This window comes from Trachurus trachurus (assembly GCF_905171665.1).
Source record: "Trachurus trachurus genome assembly, chromosome: 1".
Classification (NCBI taxonomy): Eukaryota; Metazoa; Chordata; class Actinopteri; order Carangiformes; family Carangidae; genus Trachurus; species Trachurus trachurus.
This window is the reverse complement of record NC_139891.1, coordinates 23674388-23688834: the sequence shown is the minus strand read 5'-3', so window position 1 is coordinate 23688834 and position 14447 is coordinate 23674388. Positions and strand designations below refer to the sequence as shown.

The 14447-nt window shown below is 43.7% G+C and overlaps 1 protein-coding gene across 2 annotated transcripts in view; it reads left to right on the top strand.

Moving 5' to 3' along the window:
- The window catches only part of znf827 (zinc finger protein 827), a 64849-nt gene that overhangs the window by 5150 nt on the left and 45252 nt on the right, over positions 1-14447 (top strand). The window lies entirely within an intron of this gene.

Below are 14447 nucleotides of genomic sequence, written 5' to 3'. Positions count from 1 at the left end.
CCTCGTACGCTGGGTATCACATCTGATTTTGGCAAGTTTTGGTTGAAATGATCAATCAGGACCTACTGAGTGCAGCCATATCAATATGGCCGAACTACAGTGTAAACTTGTGGGTGAAGTGCCTCGTTCAACATCACATTGACAGTCGCTGCTGATGGAGGAGACTCGCTCACATCTTTTTGTCACTCTGTCCAGGTTTTCACTGCCCATTTACCAATTCTGAGACCTGATTACAAGGACTCCTCACTAGTCCTTAAACTAGCAAAGCGAGTAGAGTATCGACTTGGGCAGCTCCCTTCACGAACAAGCAACATGTCTTATGATTGTCATATCCAGATATTCCCTGCAGGCGCCTTCTAGAGATGTCGTCACCGCCCACAAACGTTTATCTTTTTACAAACTCTCAGCTCAAAAATGATGACTGATTAGCAAAAAGTGAGACGTTTGCCAATTTCATGACGGTCAAGACGAGGATGCACAGCTGTGCTGGTTTCAGTTTTTACATTTTACAGTACAGGATGCTCTGAGGAGTGAATACTGGAAGAGCACATTTCATCTGTGCATGCTTCAAAACAGCAGTTTAAATCGGCAAATTCCATGACGTCAGCACCGTATGTGTTTTGATTGTTGCCGGTTAATTAAAGAATACTTGTCAATTCAGCCATAACCGATTTAGTGTAATACTGAGCACCACCCACTCATTAGGAGCATTGTGAATTCATAGTACGTTTTTGTGTCCCAGGGCAAAAAGTAGTGAATCAGACAAATTCAGCGTGTTTACATGGTTCAACCTGAGGTGCAAGTCGTTCTCCCTGTGGTGGATAAGCCACATACTACAGCACATTCAGGTATGGCAGGAACAATAACAAATGCCAGTATCACTAAGTGTGAATATGGGACTGTAATCAGTCATAAGGAACAGAGGATTTGAAGAAATCCAATGTCCCTTCTCATGCGCATTGTATTGCTGTTAAGTTGGAGCAGTGCTGATGTATTTTCTTCCTACTGACCATATGCAAGTCCTTGTCTAACCCGGTTTTAACAACAAGAGAGAGGGTCATTATTTGTTGAATCAGTTAGAGAGCAACATTCACAATATCACCCATTTTTTAATCTTTATTTGTTCAAAATACACACAATTACATTTCTGGTTAATAATAATAATATTTTTTTTAAAAAGCAGCGATGCCACCAAAATACGAACTAGAGCCCATGTCTTTGTTTTCTCCCTGGACTGAAAACATGCTTACCCTTGACCTGAAAACCGTGGTACATATTAAACTCTCAATTTTGCATACTATCACTTCCTAAACGGTCACTTTTGTCCTGTCCAATAAACAAGAAATTGTCTTTATTAGAAAATGTTTGAGGTCACTAGAAGGACATAATTTAGGAGATGATTTAATTATTTACTGAAAATAATTACGTTTTCAGCATAGCAAAGTGTTTATATGAGTATGCAAGAGAAGTTGTGTCTCAAACATGTAAAGAAACTTCAAGTTTTTACTTTTGATAAAGTATCTTGAAAACAAAAGAGAGCGGCGTTCACAGGGTGGCATTTATCTTGGTTGGGAATTGAACTTGAATACTTCCTGAAAAGCAGCTATGATGTGACAAGGTATCAGTTATCAGTCAATAGCAGTTGTGAGTGAGTGCTCAGATTGTTTTCATGTAGCTGTATAGCTGTATGGCTGTAAACAATGATAACATTAAGTTTAGGTTGTAACATGAATAATTAAGAAGCCATATGACAGGAACAATAACTTTAATACTCTTAATTTACCAGTGATGGTGAGAAAAAAAAAATCCAGCTTTTGACTTAGTGAGTAAAGATAGTCTGATACACCTCAGCTTAGTTCAAAATGTAACATAAAACAACCTTTAAAAAATCAAATGGTCAGTTTTTTAAATGTTGAATCAGAGATGATTGGTCATGTTCAGCATCTTGATTCAGTATCTGTAACTTAAATAGAAATCCACAGTGAAGATATATATATATTTTCCTTCAGATGTATGTTATCTAAAAATTTCACAGTGAATCCTGGAGCCAGCGAGTCCTCTGCAGCACAAAGTCAGATAGCAGTGGTCCGTCCTAGTACCTCCGGTACAGTACCTGCCTGTCTGCCTGGTCTCAATCAGAACCCCCTCTGTGTGGAATGGAAGTGCCTCAGCCTCGGTAACGATTTTTCCCGTGTTGACAAGTCACAACATGGAGATCTACAGCTCGGAGAGCAGCCCTTTGGCTACGCAGAGCCCTGCTTGCACTGAGTAATAGCAATCTCACAGGAGTAGCAGGCTTTCAGCTGGCAGCAGTTCATACGGAACAGCTCGCCGGTGCAGCTGGGAAAGACAGAGCAGTGTGGAGAGGGAGAGAGAGGAGCTGGTGGTGGTAGCAGTGGAGATGGAGGGAGGGAGGAAGTGGAGAGGAAGAGCTGTTAAGAGCTTTGGGCGGTTTCTCTGTTGTTGTACCACACAAGTGCATCCAGGCCCTGCAGGACAAGCCTTTAACAGGCATGAGGGATGGAGAGCATGAGAGGAGAGGAGGAGGAGGTGGTGGAGGAAGAGGAGGAGGCGGCGGTGGAGGAGGAGGTAGTGGTGGTGGTCTGGGGAGCTGAAGCCGGCCAGTCGTGCCAGACGCCCGCTCTAAACAGGGATGTGATTTATTGCTGGACTCTATCTCACGTTTCACTCCTAGAAAGACACTAAAATTACACTGTAGAGAGATAAAGAACTTCCTCAATTGTCTTAGAAGAAAGACGATCGCCTGTGGGCTGTGAGGGAAATTTTTGGAGCATGCGGTACATCTTTAACTAGTTCATGAAAATGGGAAGTTTCCTTGGCATAAGGTGGCGTCTGATTTGAGATTTTTTTGGCGATGGATTCTGCTTTGGTTATTGCTTTTTGACTTTTCCTTAAAAACGTAGAAATATCATAGATTGATTTTCCATAAAGCTGCTCTTTGAAACGGAATAAACCAGAGTAGGTCATCAGCATATGTATATTTTTGCTAGGGGGCTTAGAATGGCTTTTGGCCAACACGTTGATCTTTGTCGCCCTCGCTGAATGCAGTCTGCACAGCACAGTGCTATGAGATGACCTCACTTCCTGTGTGGGTAGAGGAGGGCAGGAGGCCTCTTCACACATGCACATAGACGTTCACTCTCAAGCACAGCCTGGCTCTAGTTAGCCTTTGAGTGCATGAGCCGGGGTAACCCCTCTCTCCTCTTGGCGTGGACGCATTTCCACGTTGCACATTTAGGCAGGCAAGAGCAAGGGACAGGCTAATGTCTTTAACTAGCCGGGCTAACAGCTGTGCGTCGCAGCTTTCTGGGACGTCGGATCAGTTTTATAGGGAGATTAAAAGTAAAGAGAAGGAGGGGGGCCGTTACAGACACAGGGATAGTAGGACCATAAGGCAGTGACAGCTCTCTAGGGAAACAATATATCACCTCTAAAAGGAGAGTGGAAGTGTTTGGCTGCGGGACAAAAATCCTGAGAAGTTAAAATCATTGATGTGATGTCATCTCTGAGAGAGCCATTGTCAGTGAGCTACCAGGTTATTTATGATGCTGAAAACGCAGGTGAGCATCTTGACTAATTCAGTGCTGTAGAATATGGCTTCCCCATTTGCACAATGCAGTCATAATAACGGTAAAAGACCGATATGACTCAAGTTTCATCCTTTCATTGTTTACCGTGAGTAATTGGTAATTCTGTCACTTGATTTTGCCCTTGTGATGCTAATGGGATTAGCTAATCACTGGATATTTCATTGTGTGTGTGAGGAGCCTTGTATCTTATGTTACCTGTAAGAGCCATAACCATCAGCAGGAACAAGTGAAGCTGGACAAATTAGCCGAGCAGCGGCGTAATGAATGAATGGATGTCGGTGGCGAGCTGTTCCGAAAAAAAAAAAAAATTGAACTGAATCAGATGCCTCAGCTCATGATTGCCCGTATGTTCCCCCACTCCCCGCGAGTGTTTTGAACGGGGGCCATGTTGGTTCAGATTGCCATGTCATTAATCCCTCGTACTCTACAGGGGAGTGGTCAGCGGCAGATGTATTTGCACTTCCTCCAGAAGGTTTTCTAGATTAGCACAAATCCTCCCAGAAAAACCGTTTAAAAACCTCATTTGGCACGCACAGCCAGACTTTGTGCTCATCGCTGGCCAAAGACAGCCATCCCTCGCTCAACATCTCATTCTCTCTAACTCCCCTGATTTTTTTTTTTTTTTTGGTGTTGCATCCCCCACCTTGTGGTTCTCAGAGCGAGAGAGAGCCCCATGTCGATTTGGACAGGGCAGTGTAATTGTTTGGAAACTGGGTTCTGTCATTTGCATGTAGCAAGCAGCCACTTTTCCAGTTTCAGTGGTTTGACCTTGTTGTACCTGCCAGCCAGAAATGAGATCATCAGAGGAGTAGACGAGAAGCTGACATCTCTCCTCCACCTACCCGTGGCTTTAAGTGATGGTTGTCATAGCAATCATTATGCCACAGAACAGACTCAGTGGGTGAAGGATGGCTTTGAATGCGGCAGCCTCAGGTCACAACCTGGTTATGACAGAACAAATAGACCTATGAGGGTTGGTTGCAGTACACTGTCTGCACAAAGTAAACAGCCGCATACATCGCATGTCGGGTTCATATAGATTTCAGGTTAGGATTGAAATGACTGAGGCAATGTCTCTTTTTTTTTTTTTTTTTAAACCTTGAAGAAAGCGAGGCAGGTATTGGTATAACAGAGAGGGAAAGAGCAGCATGGGGCGAACAATGCCTCTCATTCCCATCAGCTGCCCTGGCCAGCATTTAACATGGAGATTGGAAACGGAATAAGCCCCCCCCCCTTCCATTCTCCCTGGACCTGCATGTAAATGAGGTTAGCGGTTAGCATTTCCTGCTGTGCCACAGCAATTCTTCTCCCTCTCTTGCTCCCTCTTTTTCCTTTTTTTTTTTTTTGATAATGGCCTGAAAGTGCTCCCCCCTTTTTCCTGGGGTAGAGGGACCGGGACCAATCCTGATTAGTGTCCCTGTCCTAAGTGACAGGCTAAAATCCAAGCAGGCACTGCCTTGGGCGCCTCTGCCAAACAGCCGTCAAACCAATACCACCATATAAAAAAAGCCCCCATCCCCTCCTCCTCTTCTTCTTCCTCCTCCTCAATTCTCAAGATCCCCCCCACCCCCCTTCATTCGTCCTCCTCGCTCCTCTGCTTATTCTCCCCTGCCGTCCTTTCTGAGTGTCTAATAGAGACTGCTTCCACCGCTCTGACACACTGTCCCCTTACATACATACATGCACATATAGAATTACCTCTCCCTCCCCCCACCCCCCCACCTCCACCTCCCACCGGACCTTGCTTTGTGTCCCTGGGTGGACTGGCTGCTATAGAACCGAGTGTCCCTTTTGCCAGTAGGGTGATTTACAAACAATACATGGACGCTGTACACACTCCCACCTTCCACCCTCCTACTCTCTCTCTCTCACTTCTCTTCCACAGCCACACAATCACCTCTGTGAGGAGCTTCGCTATGCCAGAAGACTACGCAGCGGGGTGATGGCCCGTTCTTTTTCGCACTTGTTTCAAAGAATGTACCCTGTCTTTCTTGAGAATGCTAGCGCGATGTCCGCGACTCAGTCGAATGAGGTTACTTTGTCAACTGGAAGAAAAATTGATCTCACTACTATGTCAAGTGGCTTATAATTAGTAGTTTTCAGAACCACATTAAATGGCAATCTGAGCTGTATTCATGGCAATTTTTTTTATCTTTTTCCTGATATAAGGCAAATACACAGGGGAGTTGTGTTAGATGAAGAGGGGACACGCTAATTACTCGGCATTGCAAACGATGAAAATGTGAAATGTAAATGAGCACTGGAACATATTAGTTATGTGTCTATAGCAGCTGTAATAAACTGCTGGACCATCTCTCGGATCTTACTATGTCAGTGTGTAGGGAAACGTGTTGTATGTGATTCCCTGTAAATCAACCATTGCAGCACAGCAAATTGATCTGGTCAGTGTCAATCAAATGAAACGCTACTTAGTACATGTAAGGCAAGCAAACTAGGACATTTATAGGTATTACATATTTCAGCAACAAACGTAAACACATCAATGCTGCTGTGAGCACAAATATGTCGGAGGGACAGTTTTCACACATGTGCATGCAGCAGCTTAAGTTTTATTTCCTACCGCATGTGGTCTTTGTTTTTTTAAAGGGTTCTGCATGTGTTTGCCTTTATTCGGTTTCACAAAGAAGGATGCCACCCACATAAGCCAATCCCTTTGAGACAGCACGGGTGAAGTCTTTATGAATATGATCATCTCTTTCTCACAGAATCAAGCGATCGCTCTGTGATGTGAAGAGGTTAGAGACAAAACTGGACGATCTGTGGGGTTTATCAATGAACCTATGAATACATTTGTCCTCGAAATTTAAGGCATTTACTGGCAATTGAAAAAACTAAAAAACATTATTTATACACTTCTTGGTATTATTGAAAGGGGAACTTTCCCATTTACTTGAAAAGTGTTCGCTATGTGCTTGTGAACTAGTGGATAATATGCATCATGGGCATCAGCTGCAGTTATACATGGGCTCCAAATGGTCTAAATCCAGTGGAAAAAAAAACGTTGTACACCAGTAATTACTTTAGTTAGTCTTAATTTGTATAAGGGAACATGGCATCTCAACAGCGTCCTTCTGAATTGCCTACTGCTTTTTTCATGAAATGAAAGGATTGTGTTTTTTGGCTGGTTTCAGACAGACTTGGCATCTGGCTTTTATCTGGCTTTCCAAAAATCATTGGAGTGTTATAATATGACTCATGATTACAAATTCTGGATAGACAGTGTTTGTATTGAAATGAAAGCAATATTGTATTGCGCCTTTAGCTCACAAGCAATGGTAACAAGAAAACAATGAAAGAGCAAAAAAGCCTAAAAGCACCTAAGGAATACTTAAAGTAGAGCAACAGTGGGAATTAGGATTAATAGAATATATAATCAAACATGAAAAAATATTTAAATAAATGTGGCTGCCTCCATACCCAAGTAAGCAAATCTTCAGGTCAGCAGTTTTAAAAGCTGGGATTAGATTTATGCTGCTGGAGTAATAAGCACTTACTGACACCTTGCTGTTTCTGCAATTATCTCCTCACTGTCCTCAGGAAAAACCTTTTTCCCCCATAGATTTTAAAAATACAAGACCATTTGTTATATCTTGAAATTGTAACAAATTTATCAGCAAAACAGTAAATGATGTCCAGTGGCTGCTTACAGTTGACCTTTGGCATTAAATACTTTTGTATTCTAAATTTTAAAGTGACAATACTGTATATTTTTTGTTATTATGGTGATACACAGTTAACTGTTGTAGCTTTCATGGTCAGGGAAAGTTATCATGTAGCTTTTCTAAATAGAGAGCTTCACTCAAAGTTATCTGTGGCTGGTGAGGGGAGGCGTGGACAGCTTTGTTGGACGGGGGTTTCTTCTTTTCAAAGTGTCACACTTTAGATTATTTAACCGCCTTTGTGATGCAGATTTGAAAGAAAAAAAACATGTGACTCATCACCCCAAACACTGCAAGCAGCAATAAAAAAAATATTTTGGAATAGATTTTGACAGTGTGTTTTGTCAGAAGCCCAGGGCCAGTAAGCAGTTGACCCAGGCCTGTTGACTGGCCAGACCAGAGTCATAGGAATACCAGTGTATTGTTTTTTTTTGTATTTTTCACACTGTAATTATCCAGTTAATCTTCACCTTCCAACACCCTTCTTTTTTGTGTGGTATGTTATTTGTTTTATTTACCCAGTCAGAATCAGTGCTAGTCAGTGATCCGGCAGTTAGACTGACTTGTGTCATGAACTAATGCACCTGATATCCATGACTGACACTGTCAGTTTATTCACTATAACAATACCAGTGAGCCGCTCTGTGTCTTTCTGCACTATCTCCTGTTCATTTTGATGATAGCACTGTTTCTGTGGGGACGGATGTTTGTAGGTGTGGCTGTTAGGATGATACATAAATCATGTTGCATCAGCGTGATGCAAAATGTTTGTCGCTTTATCACCCAAAGGCTGATGCTCCTGTCTGCTTATTTTATGCATTAATAATTAGCTGATTGACTGATAGCTGCCATTGACGGTTTTGAAAACAGTTGGCCGGTGTTTGAGCTTATCATTATGAAGTCCTTGATGTCAGCACGCACAGAGGCTGCCACAGTTGCCCCTGTGAATAGCAGGCAGCTTTTGCAGCTCGCATTCACAACTGAAATCAAGTGAATAAACAGGGCAAGAGAGGATTCAGATATTATATTACAGATAGGAGAAAAAATACACTTTACCATGAATCAACACAAACTGTCATGATTCTAGAGAGAGCAACACAAGGCATGTACTGTATGTTGGATAACTGCTAGGTTAGAAAGTTGGAGCATATATTTAACCTATAAAGACTGATTCTTATCACGTTTGGCCATTGACAATCTTAGGACAAATATAGTCATATTGTTATGGTGTTGTGAAGGTTGTCAGTCATCCAGGTCGTGATTTCCTCAAGAAGAGTTAAATCGAGGGCAACTTGCCGTGGTTGTATTTCAAACCAGTTTGCCCTCCTTTCAGCTTTCCTCGGATGCCTTGTTGTTCTGAGCAGATGAACTAAGTACCAGCATATGCAGAAGTTGCCATACTCACTTCCCCCTGAGTGATGGCCAGCAATTTTCATAACTGAAAGTAGCCACGCGAACCCGTTAAGAAAGATTTCAGGCCTGCTATCAGAGTGTGCCAAAGGCTAAGGAAGAGTTGCAATGTGTAGCTACAGTCTGTGTTCGCAGGGGCTGTGTGTTCTGAATGAAACATGGAATATAAATTAAGCATTTTCCACAAACCTGACTGAAAAGAATTGTAATATATTAAAGTCTTTTTAAATTTGAAAAGACAATGCCAGCGTACTCTGACACAGTGTTTATTGCTGATACATACTGCATGATCCCAAACAGGCTGAATGGTTTACCTCAAGTTGAGGATCGGTGTCAGCTGCGCTCTACCATCCAGTATTTAACAACAACACAAAAAACTAGTTTAATGTCACCTTACCGGTACCCTCTCCGTTTGGTGGCACGGGAAAACACCATTGCAGCTTTTTCACTGCCATTTCATCTACAGACTATTCAAGAGGAGAAATACTAAGTACTCCAACATTACCGTGACAGTATCTGCCAGTATGGTGCAATGACTAGAAAGTGTCTGCCCTTTTGTCCACAGACTTGAATCGGGGACTGGTAGACAGAGATGGGATTTGACAGTCTCATGTGTAATGGATGTTTCAAATGTTCTGATGCTGTTTTTGGGACAGTGACAGAGCGCGTTGGCCTGTTTTCACTCACCAATTAGTGTCATTAGCCTCGTAATGCAGTTTGATTTCAAGCCTGAGCTGCACACATTACTGCTACAATGATAATCCTAAACATTGAGAGAGATGCTTTAACCACAGATGTTGTTCTTAAGTGAGATGAAAAAGTTTGTAATTTGGTGTAGTGTTTTTCTTTTGTGTTGTGTTGGTTTACTTACTCAGTCTTTGCTGTAACAGTCTCGCACCATTTTCACACATTTGCAACATGATGTTGCCGACGCAATTGTTAATTAACTTTGTCTGATCAGGAAGTCTGCACATTTTTGAAATAAATCACAACTGGAATCAAATTAGTAACTGCACAGATCACTGCAATTGAACTGAATTCATACTCTTGTGTTACTTGGCAACAAATAAATCCAACTTAAAAAAGAAAAAAAAACAGGTTAATTAGCATGAAGTATGATTGTTTATGATGTTTTTCTGCTGCTCCATATGCCATTGTAACTGTATTGCTATGAAAATACCACATGGTTGCTGTTCAGACATTCTCAGCGCATTCCTGAGAAGACCCCCCCCACCTCACCCACTCGGGCCGTACCCACCAACTTTAATACACTCATTGTCAATACAGTATGTAACACCCATGTTCAGCTGTCACACTGTGAAATACTAGGTGTACTGTAAATATCATGCAAATAAGATAAACAATACCCTCAAACAAACACATGTGACATATTAGATCCCAAGCATGTTCAGTGGTGCACTAACTTTAATCCAGGGTAAATTACTCCAGGGTAGGACAATAATGTGACTAACATTTAGTAAGTAATGTGTCTGTTTATGCTGCGAAGATGCAATAGACATACCGCTTCTCTCCCTCAAGCAGTTTGGGTCCATAGCTTTGATGACACATCTGAGGTTATGAGCAAGATTTTTTTTTTTTTTTTTTTACATGAGATGCTAAAAATGGAAGGGAAAAATAAACCAGGGGGTAAAGTGCACTTCATCTGCAATGAGGAATTTCAGAGGTCTGGGGCTCTCAGTCGTCTCATTCTCTTCCAAGAACACTTCTCCTTCCTGTTTCACCTCTGGCATGCCGCCCAAAGTACCCACAAACCACGGAGGCCAAGGCTGAAAATACACAGATGGTAATTTGCACTACATTTCAATACGACTCAACCGCCATTATATATAGCCCTGCTGCCTGAACCCTGATCCTCACTGAGAGTATCACCTCACCTCAGATTCCGACTAAAAGATGGGCTCTTTATGTCTTTGTCACAGACTTACCAGTTGGACAGGATAACAGAGAGAGCTGGAGATGGAAGAGAGGAGTCCATTCTGTGTTTTCATAATGTTTGATTATGAACCTTGATCAATATGTGAAGGATTTTTCTTTTTTTTTCCCTCACCGGATCGTGACATTGTGTCAACATAATTAATGGCCAGACAGATGTTTAATGGTTTAGCGTTACTCTTGCGTGGAAGAAAAATAAGTGTAATTTTTTCAAGTCAGTGAAAGGAAAAGGTCTTGATCGCATCTGTGTGACTGACTACGTATATGTCTATACATGACAAGTGCTCCTGTATGGAGTACATTTCCTCTCATGAATGCTTCATATGAATGGGTTCATTTGAAGGGAAGTGGTGTTACTCACCAACCCTATGGTGATGACACCATAGGATAGAAGTTAGACGCTCCACTTCATGTCACTTTGACTCAGTGATCGCGTGTCGTCGACTCGTCGTGTCCATTCCCTTGTCGATTGTCATGTTTCATCAACTTCCTTATGGAAACAACGTGATGGATAAACTTAAGAGCAATTATCATGTCGCTCCTGCAAAAGAACAACAGCATTGAACAGATTGATGGTGCATAAATTCATGCGAAAGGCGGGTGGGGTGGTGATGTATGTATGTATGCTACCTCCCACACATCCAGCTGGATTTATTTAGAGCATCTGTGCTTTTAATTATTTCTTTTTTTTTTTTTTTTTTGATATTTGTCCTCCTGGTTAATGGAGATGGGAGAAAGAGGGGCAGGGATAAAGGGGAACATGTACAAGAAGAAAAGAGACCATGCTGGTGTGAAAGAGATCAAGCAAATGAGAGATTATGGAAAAAGGAAGGGAAGCGATCCTGATCCAGTGTGTCCCAATTAACGGAATTACCTTCCTCCTCGGGAGGACTGTTAGTCATTTGCGGAGACGTGAGCCCGCCAGTAGAGCGTCTCTCCCACCATATTGTCCAGCGAGCACTAATAAGGCAGCCCTGACTGCCGGGCGTGCTCATTAGCATAGCCCGCGGCCGTGGCAACCCCCGCCAGGGCCCAGCCGGACACTTAATTACCACCGCGGCTCCTTCTTCACCACATCCATACTCACCGCCTTCCTTCCTTCCTATGTCCTCACCCCTGCCCTGCCTCCTTAACCCACTCTGAGACACGCACACATGAACGCGCAACCATCACACGCTCCCAGCCATAGCGGCAAAAGGATGTGAGGCTAATCATTTTGGCGATGTAAATGTGATGGCTTTAGTCTTGGTTTGTTGTGGCAGTCTTTTATGTTATCTCATTTTTTTTATGGCTTTGCGGTCAGTAATCTTTGCGATTTTAGCGATTCCCTGACCTGCACTACCTCTCTCTCTCTATCTCCCGCTCGCTCTCTCTCATTGCTATATTAGCTCATGGGCATGACTCTCCTTTTGACATCGGCACAGTATTGATGCACCCCCGTCCAGCCTTAATCGGCTAATGGCCTCCTCTTCTTTCCTGCCCAGCCAAATCAACCCCTCCCTTAACCATCCCTCTATCTCTCCCTTCTTTCCTTCGCCCTCCCGTCTCCGCCCCCCCCCCACCCCCCTACCCCGTTCAGGCCTGGGGTCAGTGAGGCCAATTTTCATGCCTGGCTAAGTCACAGAGTAGCTTTGTGTGTATGTGTGTGTGTGTCTGTGTGTGTGTGTCACAGAGAGAGGGGAATATGTTAGTCAGCAGCCTCACACAAGTCATGTGATGAGTGACCTCCTGACCTACCTTTACTCCAGTCCCTTGCTCTTCTCTCCCTGCTCTAATTCGCACTATTTCCTTTTACCAGCACTCATTATGTGTGACAAGGTTAGGTGAAGACTCGCCACACTCCCGCGCTGCAATCGCATGTTGTGCATGTACGCACACATGCATGCGCTCCTCGTTGACCTAGAAAATCCATGGGCCAAAATAATCCTGCCAAGTTCACAAATGGAGATTGTTGATAGCACTGCGTGGCGATACAATGAACAAGTCCACTACCTGAAATATCCAACTGTTTTCAGCTGGAGTTACAGGCTGTGAGCTCGCTGTCTGCTTCTGTGACAGGTTACACCAACAAATAGATTTCCAAACACTGTAAGTTACAGAGGTGCTTCATCAAAATAGTTTTCGCCACTCGGCGTGCTCGGCTTACCCGGTCAAGCTCAAGACAGTTTATTCTGGCCTGGTCTTGAAGCCCTCTGGTGCTCTCTCTCTCTCTCTCTGTGCAGCCTCTGCCTGCACTTTAACTTGTTATGGCCCCCCTCTTTGTCTATAATGTGGTGGCGCTATACATCTCTGAGAAAATCCCCCGCCGCTGCACCACTGAATCACCCGTGTGTGAGTGATAACAGATCCAGACTGCTGAGCACCCTGCAGCTGTTTGTCTCAACATGCAAGTCATCCCCGCCATTACACCGCTAAATGGTTCCCTTTCAGTGGCAGACGCTTGCCGCCTCGGCCTGGATCTTCATGCCTCCATCACTTGGGGGTGGTGGCGGTGGGGGGAAGTTACTGTCGCTGAGCCAGCCACTGTACTGGAGGCAAAGCATTTGAATGTGTGTCAGAAAAAAGAAATTGCAGCGGGGAGGACTTGAGCATTAATTATAGTCTTGGATGTGTGTTTGTAGTTAAAACATGTATGCACATGCATATGTTTACCTCCCATGTGTGTGGCGGTGGGCATGCAGCAGCCGTCCCGAGGACAGAGCTCACATGAAGCCCCCTTAGAGCCTGGGCCGGAGACCATGACCTTGGGAAATGTCATTCCGCCCACAGGGGTGGCTGGACTGTGACACACAAAGCCACAGTAGTGGAGTGCATCAGTGCAACGTAGCGCCGGCAGAAGCCCGGTGGTGTAGTGTTGCATTCTGCTGAATCTAACCCTGAGGTTTAAGATTGAACCTAGGAAGCAAGAGAGTTCAGCCTCAAAGCTGAGACCTTGGGTCAGCAATCTAGCGATTTCCCTCTAACCACATTATAGCCATTAGTGGTTCTTGCTGCTTTTCGCATGTCACATGGAAATGGGTCAAGCCCTGCCCTGCATGACTCATTGGCGCTTTCTCCCTCTCCCTCTCTTTCATTCCTGTTAACCCTACTCAGGTGGCAAAATGGCTTCAAGAAACATGGGAAATTGGGTTCACAATCTTCACATTGTGCTGTTTTCATTCACCTTTACAAATATATATATATTAAAAATAAAACGGCAACGCTTATGCATGCTGTTAGCGTCTTAGATGTCGTATTGTTTTCTCTACGTGAAGTCTATTAGACATGGACTAATTTTGAAAGCTCTCGGGCCAATATTATGACATAATCTGTTGCACTGGTTTTAGGCACCTGGTATTTTCTGCCAGTGTTTGTGTGTTTCTGTAAAACGCTAGATGGGAAATGTGTATGTGTCGAGAGATGAGAGGATGTGGGGAAGTGTGTGTGTGTGTGTGTAAGCCCTGTTTGATATCTGTTGCAGCTAGAAGAGTAGCGGTCATAGTGTGTTGTGATTGTGGTCACCTTTGTGGACCATGGCGAGCCTTGCCGGCCAGATGTCAGCCAACTCTAATGATCCCAACAGGTTGCTGTGGCTGGGTTGCCTGGCAACCGTTTTGCCTTTGCCTGTAAACAGGGAGCAGACCCACTAGGCCTCCGTCAGGGCTGCGAGGGTGAAGACGTATGTTGTTGGCGTGTGTGTGTGTGTATGTGTGTGTGTGAGAGACGTTAAATAAATCTTTCACAGGCTCATGTTTTTGCAACTGTACGAGTGAAACCTCGGCCAATTCCTTTTGTATCAGATGTTTTGTGAGGC